Raw genomic sequence first — 14,493 nt, forward strand, 5'->3', positions numbered from 1 at the left:
CCTAACAGAAAGTAACATGGCAGGGCATGCTGGGATGTGTAGTTCCACAGCAGCTGGAGTGCCACAGTGTTATCATGTCCTAACAGAAAGAAATATGGCTGGGCATGCTGGGATGTGTAGTTCCACAGCAGCCGGAGTGCCACAGTGTAATCATGTCCTAACAGAAAGAAACATGGCAGGGCATGCTGGGATATGTAGTTCCACAGCAGCTGGAGTGCCGCAGTGTTAGCATGTCCTAACAGAAAGAAACATGGCCGGGTATGCTGGGATGTGTAGTTCCACAGCAGCTGGAGTGCCACAGTGTTATCATGTCCTCACAGAAAGAAACATGGCCGGGCATGCTGGGATGTGTAGTTCCTCAGCAGCTGGAGTGCCACAGTGTTATCATGTCCTCACAGAAAGAAACATGGCCGGGCATGCTGGGATGTGTAGTTCCACAGCAGCTGGAGTGCTGCAGTGTTATCATGTCCTAACAGAAAGTAACATGGCAGGGCATGCTGGGATGTGTAGTACCACAGCAGCCGGAGTGCCACAGTGTTAGCATGTCCTAACAGAAAGTAACATGTCTGGGCATGCTGGGATGTGTAGTTTCACAGCAGCTGGAGTGTCGCAGTGTTAGCATGTCCTAACAGAAAGTAACATGTCCGGGCATGCTGGGATGTGTAGTTCCACAGCAGCTGGAGTGCCACAGTGTTAGCATGTCCTAACAGAAAGTAACATGTTCGGGCATGCTGGGATGTGTAGTACCACAGCAGCTGGAGTGCCACAGTCAGTGTTAGCATGTCCTAACAGAAAGAAACATGGCTGGGCATGCTGAGATGTGTAGTTCCATAGCAGCTGGAGTGCTGCAGTGTTAGCATGTCCTAACAGAAAGAAACATGGCAGGGCATGCTGGGATGTGTAGTCCCACAGCAGCTGGAGTGCCACAGTGTTATCATGTCCTAACAGAAAGAAACATGGCAGGGCATGCTGGGATGTGTAGTACCACAGCAGCTGGAGTGCCGCAGTGCTAGCATGTCCTAACAGAAAGAAACATGGCTGGGCATGCTGTTATGTGTAGTTCCACAGCAGGTGGAGTGCCACAGTGTTATCATGTCCTAACAGAAAGAACAATGGCTGGGCATGCTGGGATGTGTAGTCCCACAGCAGCTGGAGTGTCACAGTGTTATCATGTCCTAGCAGAAAGAAACATGACCGGGCATGCTGGGATGTGTAGTACCACAGCAGCTGGTGTGCCACAGTGTTAGCATGTCCTAACAGAAAGAAACATGGCTGGGCATGCTGGGATGTGTAGTTCCACAGCAGCCGGAGTGCCACAGTGTAATCATGTCCTAACAGAAAGAAACATGGCAGGGCATGCTGGGATATGTAGTTCCACAGCAGCTGGAGTGCCGCAGTGTTAGCATGTCCTAACAGAAAGAAACATGGCCGGGCATGCTGGGATGTGTAGTTCCACAGCAGCTGGAGTGCCACAGTGTTATCATGTCCTCACAGAAAGAAACATGGCCGGGCATGCTGGGATGTGTAGTTCCTCAGCAGCTGGAGTGCCACAGTGTTATCATGTCCTCACAGAAAGAAACATGGCCGGGCATGCTGGGATGTGTAGTTCCACAGCAGCTGGAGTGCTGCAGTGTTATCATGTCCTAACAGAAAGTAACATGGCAGGGCATGCTGGGATGTGTAGTACCACAGCAGCCGGAGTGCCACAGTGTTAGCATGTCCTAACAGAAAGAAACATGGCTGGGCATGCTGGGATGTGTAGTCCCACAGCAGCTGGAGTGCCACAGTGTTATCATGTCCTCACAGAAAGAAACATGGCCGGGCATGCTGGGATGTGTAGTTCCACAGCAGCTGGAGTGCTGCAGTGTTATCATGTCCTAACAGAAAGTAACATGGCAGGGCATGCTGGGATGTGTAGTACCACAGCAGCCGGAGTGCCACAGTGTTAGCATGTCCTAACAGAAAGAAACATGGCTGGGCATGCTGGGATGTGTAGTTCCACAGCAGCTGGAGTGCCGCAGCTTCCTCCCCCTGATGTAGAAGATAGCACAGATACATTCCCATGTGATGTCTTACCTGAGGAGCTGTAGACAGGGGACAGCGCTGCCGGCTTTGGTCTGACCCCGCTGGTAGCAGATGTATGAGGGATCGGTCAGGTGGAGGCTCAGCAGGAATATACAGAGGAGCTGCAGACAGGGGACAGCACTGCCGGCTTTGGTCTGACCCCGCTGGTAGCAGATGTATGAGGGATCGGTCAGGTGGATGCTCAGTAAGACTATACAGAGGAGCTGCAGACAGGGGACAGCGCTGCCGGCTTTGGTCTGACCCCGCTGGTAGCAGATGTGTGAGGGATCGGTCAGGTGGATGCTCAGCAGGAATATACAGAGGAGCTGCTGTAACCGTACACAGACGTGACAGAGACAGAACCTGCCAGGTGCACCAAGCTGCAGGAAGTGATAACGTGGAGAGTGACAAACAACCAGCCAATCATACAAACTGACAGTTAGGAGCTGACAGCTGTTTTTATTAATCATTCCTTAAAGCTTAGTGCATCTGGCCCAGAATTACAGACTACAGCAATAAGGAAGAGTCCTGTATACCGCGCCCAGGGGACAAAGGTCCTATCTATTATATGTAGGACTAATGTGTGATGTCACGCAAAGCACGGTCTGCACAGCACAGCCCCATACCTCCCAACTGTCCCGCTTTCCAAGGGAATGCCGATGCTTTTGGGGACGTTCCCACACCCCACCGGGGCTGGCAGTGGCCAGCGGCAGGGGGGGCAGTTGGGGCAGTTGGGAGTCCCCCCTGTCAGCCGGTAATGCATGCCCACAGCGTGTATTCATGCAGACAGAGGGTCTGGGGGCAGGGCTAGAAGCTCACAGAGCCTCTGACCAATGTGACAACAGCGGCAGAACGGGGGCATGACCTAGCGTAATGACGCCAATTGTAAGCAATGCCCCCTTCCTGGCAGGCCACGCCCCCAAATTTTGGACGCGCGCCTCAGGCATGTGCATGGATCTCGCTCCAGTAACATAGAAAGTTGGGAGGTATGCAGCGTCCAGGCAGGGACGTACTGTACAATGGGGCAGATGTATGAACCAGCGTTAAGTGCAAAAATGCCCTTAACGCTGGTTACCTGGGGGGGTTACGATTTCCCCAATGTATCACTAGCGCACCTAACGTGTGCTAGTGACAGCCCGGCGAGTTACGCTCAGCAGGCTGTCCCCTGCAATTCCCCCCCAGGGATTAACGGCCAGTGCGATGTATTAACAGCCTTCACTAGCGTTGTCCTATCCCCCACTATGGGGACAACGCTAGCCCTGCGTCTGGCTTGGGCTGTGCTGGAGGTCTCGCGGTTTTAGTGAGATCTCGCGCATGCCCAGAAAGCCGGCCGGGGGGGGGCTGCGAGTGCGCATGTGCGGGGCGGCGAGGGACCCGATAAGGAGAGCCGTTCACGCTGGGGATAACGGCTCTCCTTATCTGCTTAATACATCTGCCTATAATGTTTGCCGCTTCTCCCGGATTCCGAGGTGCGCACCCAGGGTCCCTGAATGTAAATACCGCAACCCAGTGTTTAACAGAGCATATGAACAGGTTTGGATCATTGGGTCGACCATAAGTTTGTCAACCGTCATTAGGTCGACACCACTAGGTTGACATGCTTGAAGGTCAACATGGGTCTAGGTTGACATGAGTCAAAGTCAAAAGGTCATTATGTCGACACAAGCATTAGGTCGACATGGTCAAGGTCGACAGTCAAAAGGCTGACATGGGGTTTTTCACCGTTTTTTTTACCCGAATGTCGACACAGTTGACATGGACACTGAAATGTGGCACAGCGTCCCCAGGCACACATTATTTTATTCTCCCCCACGCCCTAGTGGATGGTAGGGCATGAAATACTGCCTGTCGGCACATGTCAGCTCAAACAACAGTGAAAAACCCCATTTCAACCTTTTGACTGCTGATCTAGCACATGTTAACATAATGCTTGTGTCGACCTGTCAACCTACACCATGTCGACCTAGACTTATGTCAATCTAAACCCATGTCAACCTAGACCCATGTCAACCTAAAAGCATGTTTCCGCAGCAGCACCAGCTCATATCAGTGTGTGACAGTGGCGTCACTAGGGGGGGGGGGGGGGGGGGGGGGGGTTCGACCCGCACCCAGGTGTCACCCTCCACTGGGGTGACACCAATAGAGCCGCAATCGCACCCCAGGGGCTCGCTCAGTAAACCCTGTCCCCCCGCTCTGTAAGGGCTACCCGCCGCGGATCAAATCTCTATTACTGATCCGCGACGCCAGCACTGCGTAAGGACAGCTGAGCGCTAAGCGATAGCTCAGCTGTCCAGTGATATGATCATCTGCAGCCTGCGGCTCCGTGATTGGCTGGAGCACAGGCTACAGGGAGGAAGAGAGGTGGGATGCCCGCCCCAGCATGGCTAATGCTAATCTGGTGTGTGGACTTGGAGAGAACAACTGGGTGGAGGTGCTAACAGGAGGAGAGAGAAACATGGAAGCTATCGCTCTCCTCCTATTTAAAACAGCAAAAGTAAGTCTTTTTTTATGTTAATGTTCTGCATTTTATATATATCTTTTATTATTTTTATTTTTGTAGCATGATTTTATTTTCGACCAGAGCCTTAATCCAGCTGTGGCCCACAGGCCGATCTCAAGATCATGCTGCCACAGCCAGGTCCTAGGGCTAGGGTGGGATCTTGTGCCTGCCATCGCAGGATCACTGCCAGGCGCACCGCCACGCGCCCATCAAGGTCTGGTAGACTTTAAGATTAACACATCAACCTGCATCCCCCCTCTCACCCTGTATCTTCCCTTACACTCTGCACCCCCTATCTCACCCATTACCCCTGGCAATGACCATGTAACCCTCATGGCAACGAGCATGGTACCCCTTTTAACGAGCATGTAATCCCTAGCAATGAGCATGTAGGTAAGCAGCCCTTAGCATAATTTGTAATAGGCATTACGGTGTTTGGCATGATACATAATGAACATTATGGTGTGTGGCTAAATGTGTAATGGGCATTTTGGTGTAAATTTTTGGTCCGCACCTTTGGCGCGCAATCTCCCTGTTTGTGATGTTTCTTGTGACCTCCCTACCCTATTGCAGTAGTGCACACTGACAGCTCACGTCAGGTGCCTGCTGCAGAGAGAGCTAGTCTCTGGACAGCTGAGCGACGGCTCAGCCGTCCAATGATATGTGACACTGCAGCCTGCGGCACCCTGATTGGCTGGTGCACAGGCTGCCCGGAGGGAGGAAGGAGGCAGGAAGGATCCCTGAAGCACGGATCCCACTCTGTCACAGCTGCCAAATTTACAGTAAGACTGGCTGACCTTTATATATATATATATATATATATATATATATATATATATATATATATATATATACTAGGTGATTCATCGCGCCCTACGGGCGCTCTTCACACCGTCGTAAGGGGCTGCACCCCCTTAATTTGTGAACGTTTGTATATGAGAAATATGGTTAGAATTGTATGAAAGATGCCCTGTATTGCAACTTAGGTGTCCGCGAATCGCGGGAGGGGGGGTCGCGGGGGGTGCCGCGAATTGCAGGAGGGGGGGTCGCGGGGGGTGCCGCGAATTGCAGGAGGGGGGGTTGTGGGGGGGTGGATGCTGCGAATCGCGGGAGGGGAGGGATTGCAGAGAATCACGGGAGGGGGGTCGCGGGGTGGGTTGCCGCAAATCGCGGGAGGGGGGTTACGGGGGCGGGGGTTGCGGCAAATCATGGTAGGGGGGGTCGCGGGGGGTGTGCCGTGAATCACGGGAGGGGGGGTCACGGGGTGGGGTGCCGAGAATCGCGGGGGGTGTGTGTGTGCCGTGAATCGCGGGAGTGGGGGTTGTGGGGGGGGTGTGACGCGAATCGCCACAAGAAAAAATCAACACAGAAAGGTCAACACATGTAAATGTTGACATAAGTGTGGCACTTCATTGGTGTCCATGTCGACACATGAGAATGAATATGAAAATATTCAAAAAATGAAAAAAAAAAACTTCAAAAACTCATGTCAACCTTTTTCATTGTCGACCATAGCCATGTCAGTGTTTTCCATGTGCAATTTAATTCTGGAGCTGCCGCGAATCACGGGGGTTGCCGCGAATTGCGGGAGGGGGGGTCGCGGGGGTGGGTGCCGCGAATCGCGGGAGGGCGGGGTTCACAGGGGTTCCGGTGGGGGGTTGCCGCGAATTGCGGGAGGTGGGGGGTCACGGGGGGTGCCGCGAATCGCGGGAGGGGGGGTTGCGGGGGGGTGTGACGCGAATCGCCACAAGAAAAAATCAACACAGAAAGGTCAACACATGTAAATGTTGACATAAGTGTGCCACTACATTGGTGTCCATGTCGACACATGACAATGAATATGAAAAAATTAAAAAAATTAAAAATAAATCTTCAAAAACTGTCAAAAACTGTCAAATGTCAACCTTTTTCATTGTCGACCATAGCCATGTCAGTGTTTTCCATGTGCAATTTAATTCTGGGGCTGCTGCGAATTGCGGGGGGGGTGTGCCGCGAATCGCGGGAGGGGGGTCGCAGGGGGGGTGCCGCCAATCGTGCAATGGGGGGTCGCGGGGGGGTTCTTTTTGCTGCGAATCGCGGGAGGGAGTGTCGCGGGGTGGTGGTTATGCCGCGAATTGCGGGAGGGGTCGTGGGGGGGTTCTTTTTGCAGCGAATCGCGGGAGGGGGGTCGCGGGGGTGTTTTTGCTGCGAATCGCGGTAGGGGGGGTCGCGGGGGAGCGGGTGTTTTTGCCGCGAATCGCGGGAGGGGGGGCGCGCGGGGGGGGAGGTTTTGCCGCAAATCGCGGGAGGGGGGCGCTCACCTGGTGGCTGTGGAGTAGCAGTGCTGGGCAACATGGGAAGGCAGTGGGTGTCTGGCACTGTCTGTGGGCTCACTGGGCTGGTTCTCTGTCACATACCTCCCAACATGACCCTCTCCAGGAGGGACACAATGCTCTGTTTCTAGACTTCCCCTTAATGTATGATTGCCATCACCTGTTTTAAACAGGTTAATTTCTCAGAAAGGTGTTCAGCACAGATGAAGGCAATCACACATTAAGAGGAAAGTCAAGGAACAGAGCGTTATAGACACAGACACCCACTTTGAGTGACAGATGTAGCCAAATATATAGGAGATATATATATATATATATATATATATATATATGTGTGTGTGTGTGTATATATGCCATCTTCATTTTTTTTATTATATATATATATATGGATCTGCCAATGGCATATTGATTCGTATTGAGTCATATTTATTTGGCGTATTCGTATTTTCATGCGTGTGTATGTGTATACACTTTCGTATGTGAAAATTCGTATTTATAAATCCGAATTCATATCTTTTTTCTGACATTACACTTGTTACTGATTGGTGAATTTTTCAAACTAGGAAGTGATCACACAGCATATACTGTATAAGCCCCTACTCGCCAAAACTCCTTGTGGATTAGTTAGTGGTGGAGATTGGAGTGTGCTGAGTGCATACCTGCCAACATTGGAGGAGACTGGGGCGGGACAGGGTGCGGCAAAAATTTTGGGGGCGCGGCCTGTCGAAATGGGGGCATGGTCTATACTGGTGGCGCTGCCGCGAGGCCACCCCCCATTTTTCGCCACTGTGGGGGCATGCACAGCAGCTCTGTAAGCTGCTGGCCAGCCCCCAGCCCCTATGCCTGACAGAATAAATGCATGCGCACAGTGTCTATTTACGGACTACAGGGGGGACTCCCAACTGCCCGACCCCCCCCCCCCCCCGCTGCAGGACACTGCCGGCCGCGGGAGGGACGCGGGAACGTCCCAAAATAATGGGACATTCCCGTGACAAGCGGGACAGTTGGGAGGTATGTGAGTGAAGGAGTGAGGTTGGTCTTTTTTGGTGATTTCTGAGTGCGTATTGTTTTGAAAGTAGTCTTGTGTTCTTGTTTGTCTTGTACATTTAAAAGTTTCTCTCTTTATAGTATTGGTGTTTTTAGTGTACATTTGTGAGCGCTTGTTTGTGTGTGTGAGTGAAGGAGCAGGAGGGTGTTTTGTGTTTGTTTGTCTTTTATAGTATTGGTGTTTTTAGTGTACATTTGTGAGTGCTTGTTTGTGTGTGTGAGGGAAGGAGTAGGAGGGTGTTTTGTGTTTGTTTGTCTCTTTATAGTATTGGTGTTTTTAGTGTACATTTGTGAGTGCTTGTTTGTGTGTGTGAGGGAAGGAGCAGGAGGGTGTTTTGTGTTTGTTTCTCTCTTTAAAGTATTGGTGTTTTTAGTGTACATTTGTGAGTGCTTGTTTGTGTGTGTGAGGGAAGGAGCAGGAGGGTGTTTTGTGTTTGTTTGTCTCTTTATAGTATTGGTGTTTTTAGTGTACATTTGTGAGTGCTTGTTTGTGTGTGTGAGGGAAGGAGCAGGAGGGTGTTTTGTGTTTGTTTGTCTCTTTATAGTATTTGTGTTTTTAGTGTACATTTGTGAGTGCTTGTTTGTGTATGTGAGGGAAGGAGCAGGAGGGTGTTTTGTGTTTGTTTGTCTTTATAGTATTGGTGTTTTTAGTGTACATTTGTGAGTGCTTGTTTGTGTGTGAGGGAAGGAGCAGGAGGGTGTTTGTGTTTGTTTGTCTTTATAGTATTGGTGTTTTTAGTGTACATTTGTGAGTGCTTGTTTGTGTGTGTGAGGGAAGGAGCAGGAGGGTGTTTGTGTTTATTTGTCTTTATAGTATTGGTGTTTTTAGTGTACATTTGTGAGCGCTTGTTTGTGTGTGTGAGGGAAGGAGCAGGAGGGTGTTTTGTGTTTGTTTGTCTCTTTATAGTATTGGTGTTTTTAGTGTACATTTGTGAGTGCTTGTTTGTGTGTGTGAGGGAAGGAGCAGGAGGGTGTTTTGTGTTTGTTTGTCTCTTTATAGTATTTGTGTTTTTAGTGTACATTTGTGAGTGCTTGTTTGTGTATGTGAGGGAAGGAGCAGGAGGGTGTTTTGTGTTTGTTTGTCTTTATAGTATTGGTGTTTTTAGTGTACATTTGTGAGTGCTTGTTTGTGTGTGAGGGAAGGAGCAGGAGGGTGTTTGTGTTTGTTTGTCTTTATAGTATTGGTGTTTTTAGTGTACATTTGTGAGTGCTTGTTTGTGTGTGTGAGGGAAGGAGCAGGAGGGTGTTTGTGTTTATTTGTCTTTATAGTATTGGTGTTTTTAGTGTACATTTGTGAGCGCTTGTTTGTGTGTGTGAGGGAAGGAGCAGGAGGGTGTTTGTGTTTGTTTGTCTTTATAGTATTGGTGTTTTTAGTGTACATTTGTGAGTGCTTGTTTGTGTGTGTGAGGGAAAGAGCAGGAGGGTGTTTTGTGTTTGTTTGTCTCTTTATAGTATTGGTGTTTTTAGTGTACATTTGTGAGTGCTTGTTTGTGTGTGTGAGGGAAGGAGCAGGAGGGTGTTTTGTGTTTGTTTGTCTTTATAGTATTGGTGTTTTTAGTGTACATTTGTGAGCGCTTGTTTGTGTGAGGGAAGGAGCAGGAGGGTGTTTTGTGTTTGTTTGTCTTTTATAGTATTGGTGTTTTTAGTGTACATTTGTGAGTGCTTGTTTGTGTGTGTGAGGGAAGGAGCAGGAGGGTGTTTTGTGTTTGTTTGTCTCTTTATAGTATTGGTGTTTTTAGTGTACATTTGTGAGTGCTTGTGTGTGTGTGTGAGGGAAGGAGCAGGAGGGTGTTTTGTGTTTGTTTGTCTCTTTATAGTATTGGTGTTTTTAGTGTACATTTGTGAGTGCTTGTGTGTGTGTGAGGGAAGGAGCAGGAGGGTGTTTTGTGTTTGTTTGTCTCTTTATAGTATTGGTGTTTTTAGTGTACATTTGTGAGTGCTTGTTTGTGTGTGTGAGGGAAGGAGCAGGAGGGTGTTTGTGTTTGTTTGTCTCTTTATAGTATTGGTGTTTTTAGTGTACATTTGTGAGTGCTTGTGTGTGTGTGAGGGAAGGAGCAGGAGGGTGTTTTGTGTTTGTTTGTCTCTTTATAGTATTGGTGCTTTTAGTGTACATTTGTGAGTGCTTGTGTGTGTGTGAGGGAAGGAGCAGGAGGGTGTTTTGTGTTTGTTTGTCTCTTTATAGTATTGGTGTTTTTAGTGTACATTTGTGAGTGCTTGTTTGTGTGTGTGTGTGTGTGTGAGGGAAGGAGCAGGAGGGTGTTTGGTGTTTGTTTGTCTTTTATAGTATTGGTGTTTTTAGTGTACATTTGTGAGTGCTTGGTTGTGTGTGTGAGGGAAGGAGCAGGAGGGTGTTTGGTGTTTGTTTGTCTTTTATAGTATTGGTGTTTTTAGTGTACATTTGTGAGTGCTTGGTTGTGTGTGTGAGGGAAGGAGCAGGAGGGTGTTTTGTGTTTGTTTGTCTCTTTATAGTATTGGTGTTTTTAGTGTACATTTGTGAGCGCTTGTTTGTGTGTGTGAGGGAAGGAGCAGGAGGGTGTTCTGTGTTTGTTTGTCTCTTTATAGTATTGGTGTTTTTAGTGTACATTTGTGAGTGCTTGTTTGTGTGTGTGAGGGAAGGAGCAGGAGGGTGTTTTGTGTTTGTTTGTCTCTTTATAGTATTGGTGTTTTTAGTGTACATTTGTGAGTGCTTGTTTATGTGTGTGAGGGAAGGAGCAGGAGGGTGTTTTGTGTTTGTTTGTCTCTTTATAGTATTTGTGTTTTTAGTGTACATTTGTGAGTGCTTGTTTGTGTATGTGAGGGAAGGAGCAGGAGGGTGTTTTGTGTTTGTTTGTCTTTATAGTATTGGTGTTTTTAGTGTACATTTGTGAGTGCTTGTTTGTGTGTGTGAGGGAAGGAGCAGGAGGGTGTTTTGTGTTTGTTTGTCTTTATAGTATTGGTGTTTTTAGTGTACATTTGTGAGTGCTTGTTTGTGTGTGTGAGGGAAGGAGCAGGAGGGTGTTTTGTGTTTGTTTGTCTCTTTATAGTATTGGTGTTTTTAGTGTACATTTGTGAGTGCTTGTTTGTGTGTGTGAGGGAAGGAGCAGGAGGGTGTTTTGTGTTTGTCTTTATAGTATTGGTGTTTTTAGTGTACATTTGTGAGCGCTTGTTTGTGTGAGGGAAGGAGCAGGAGGGTGTTTTGTGTTTGTTTGTCTTTTATAGTATTGGTGTTTTTAGTGTACATTTGTGAGTGCTTGTTTGTGTGTGTGAGGGAAGGAGCAGGAGGGTGTTTTGTGTTTGTTTGTCTCTTTATAGTATTGGTGTTTTTAGTGTACATTTGTGAGTGCTTGTGTGTGTGTGTGAGGGAAGGAGCAGGAGGGTGTTTTGTGTTTGTTTGTCTCTTTATAGTATTGGTGTTTTTAGTGTACATTTGTGAGTGCTTGTGTGTGTGTGAGGGAAGGAGCAGGAGGGTGTTTTGTGTTTGTTTGTCTCTTTATAGTATTGGTGTTTTTAGTGTACATTTGTGAGTGCTTGTTTGTGTGTGTGAGGGAAGGAGCAGGAGGGTGTTTGTTTGTCTCTTTATAGTATTGGTGTTTTTAGTTTTCATTTGTGAGTGCTTGTTTGTGTGTGTGAGTGAAGGAGCAGGAGGGTGTTTGTGTTTGTTTGTCTTTATAGTATTGGTGTTTTTAGTGTACATTTGTGAGCGCTTGTTTGTGTGTGTGAGGGAAGGAGCAGGAGGGTGTTTTGTGTTTGTTTGTCTCTTTATAGTATTGGTGTTTTTAGTGTACATTTGTGAGTGCTTGTTTGTGTGTGTGAGGGAAGGAGCAGGAGGGTGTTTTGTGTTCGTTTGTCTCTTTATAGTATTGGTGTTTTTAGTGTACATTTGTGAGCGCTTGTTTGTGTGTGTGAGGGAAGGAGCAGGAGGGTGTTTTGTGTTTGTTTGTCTCTTTATAGTATTGGTGTTTTTAGTGTACATTTGTGAGTGCTTGTTTGTGTGTGTGATGGAAGGAGCAGGAGGGTGTTTTGTGTTTGTTTGTCTCTTTATAGTATTGGTGTTTTTAGTGTACATTTGTGAGTGCTTGTTTGTGTGTGTGAGGGAAGGAGCAGGAGGGTGTTTTGTGTTCGTTTGTCTCTTTATAGTATTGGTGTTTTTAGTGTACATTTGTGAGCGCTTGTTTGTGTGTGTGAGGGAAGGAGCAGGAGGGTGTTTTGTGTTTGTTTGTCTTTTATAGTATTGGTGTTTTTAGTGTACATTTGTGAGTGCTTGTTTGTGTGTGTGAGGGAAGGAGCAGGAGGGTGTTTTGTGTTTGTTTGTCTCTTTATAGTATTGGTGTTTTTAGTGTACATTTGTGAGTGCTTGTTTGTGTGTGTGAGGGAAGGAGCAGGAGGGTGTTTTGTGTTTGTTTGTCTCTTTATAGTATTGGTGTTTTTAGTGTACATTTGTGAGTGCTTGTTTGTGTGTGTGAGGGAAGGAGCAGGAGGGTGTTTTGTGTTTGTTTGTCTCTTTATAGTATTGGTGTTTTTAGTGTACATTTGTGAGTGCTTGTTTGTGTGTGTGAGGGAAGAAGCAGGAGGGTGTTTTGTGTTTGTCTTTATAGTATTTGTGTTTTTAGTGTACATTTGTGAGTGCTTGTTTGTGTGTGTGAGGGAAGGAGCAGGAGGGTGTTTTGTGTTTGTTTGTCTCTTTATAGTATTGGTGTTTTTAGTGTACATTTGTGAGCGCTTGTTTGTGTGTGTGAGGGAAGGAGCAGGAGGGTGTTTTGTGTTTGTTTGTCTTTATAGTATTGGTGATTTTAGTGTACATTTGTGAGCGCTTGTTTGTGTGTATGTGAGGGAAGGAGCAGGAGGGTGTTTTGTGTTTGTTTGTCTCTTTATAGTATTGGTGTTTTTAGTGTACATTTGTGAGTGCTTGTTTGTGTGTGTGAGGGAAGGAGCAGAAGGGTGTTTTGTGTTTGTTTGTCTCTTTATAGTATTGGTGTTTTTAGTGTACATTTGTGAGTGCTTGTTTGTGTGTGTGAGGGAAGGAGCAGGAGGGTGTTTTGTGTTTGTCTTTATAGTATTTGTGTTTTTAGTGTACATTTGTGAGTGCTTGTTTGTGTGTGTGAGGGATGGAGCAGGAGGGTGTTCTGTGTTTGTTTGTCTTTTATAGTATTGGTGTTTTTAGTGTACATTTGTGAGTGCTTGTTTGTGTGTGTGAGGGAAGGAGCAGGAGGGTGTTTTGTGTTTGTTTGTCTTTTATAGTATTGGTGTTTTTAGTGTACATTTGTGAGCGCTTGTTTGTGTGTGTGAGGGAAGGAGCAGGAGGGTGTTTTGTGTTTGTTTGTCTTTTATAGTATTGGTGTTTTTAGTGTACATTTGTGAGTGCTTGTTTGTGTGTGTGAGGGAAGGAGCAGGAGGGTGTTTTGTGTTTGTTTGTCTCTTTATAGTATTGGTGTTTTTAGTGTACATTTGTGAGTGCTTGTTTGTGTGTGTGAGGGAAGGAGCAGGAGGGTGTTTTGTGTTTGTTTGTCTCTTTATAGTATTGGTGTTTTTAGTGTACATTTGTGAGCGCTTGTTTGTGTGTGTGAGGGAAGGAGCAGGAGGGTGTTTTGTGTTTGTTTGTCTTTATAGTATTGGTGATTTTAGTGTACATTTGTGAGCGCTTGTTTGTGTGTATGTGAGGGAAGGAGCAGGAGGGTGTTTTGTGTTTGTTTGTCTCTTTATAGTATTGGTGTTTTTAGTGTACATTTGTGAGTGCTTGTTTGTGTGTGTGAGGGAAGGAGCGGGAGGGTGTTTTGTGTTTGTTTGTCTTTTATAGTATTGGTGTTTTTAGTGTACATTTGTGAGTGCTTGTTTGTGTGTGTGAGGAAAGGAGCAGGAGGGTGTTTTGTGTTTGTTTGTCTCTTTATAGTATTGGTGTTTTTAGTGTACATTTGTGAGCGCTTGTTTGTGTGTGTGAGGGAAGGAGCAGGAGGGTGTTTTGTGTTTGTTTGTCTTTATAGTATTGGTGATTTTAGTGTACATTTGTGAGCGCTTGTTTGTGTGTGTGAGGGAAGGAGCAGGAGGGTGTTTTGTGTTTGTTTGTCTTTATAGTATTGGTGATTTTAGTGTACATTTGTGAGCGCTTGTTTGTGTGTATGTGAGGGAAGGAGCAGGAGGGTGTTTTGTGTTTGTTTGTCTCTTTATAGTATTGGTGTTTTTAGTGTACATTTGTGAGTGCTTGTTTGTGTGTGTGAGGGAAGGAGCAGGAGGGTGTTTTGTGTTTGTTTGTCTCTTTATAGTATTGGTGTTTTTAGTGTACATTTGTGAGTGTTTGTGTGTGTTTGTGTGTGTGAGGGAAGGAGCAGGAGGGTGTTTTGTGTTTGTTTGTCTTTTATAGTATTGGTGTTTTTAGTGTACATTTGTGAGCGCTTGTTTGTGTGTGTGAGGGAAGGAGCAGGAGGGTGTTTTGTGTTTGTTTGTCTTTATAGTATTGGTGATTTTAGTGTACATTTGTGAGTGCTTGTTTGTGTGTGTGTGAGGGAAGGAGCAGGAGGGTGTTTTGTGTTAGTTTGTCTCTTTATAGTATTGGTGTTTTTAGTGTACATTTGTGAGTGCTTGTTTGTGTGTGTGAGG

At 46.7% G+C, this 14,493-nt stretch overlaps 1 protein-coding gene across 1 annotated transcript in view; it reads left to right on the top strand.

Annotated features, from left to right (window-relative positions):
* Positions 1 to 14,493, top strand: part of LOC146007361 (uncharacterized) — a 117,839-nt gene that overhangs the window by 43,319 nt on the left and 60,027 nt on the right. The gene's annotated exons all lie outside the window — the stretch shown is intronic.

Source organism: Crinia signifera, chromosome 6 (assembly GCF_055691185.1).
Source record: "Crinia signifera chromosome 6, ASM5569118v1, whole genome shotgun sequence".
In the NCBI taxonomy this organism is placed as follows: domain Eukaryota; kingdom Metazoa; phylum Chordata; class Amphibia; order Anura; family Myobatrachidae; genus Crinia; species Crinia signifera.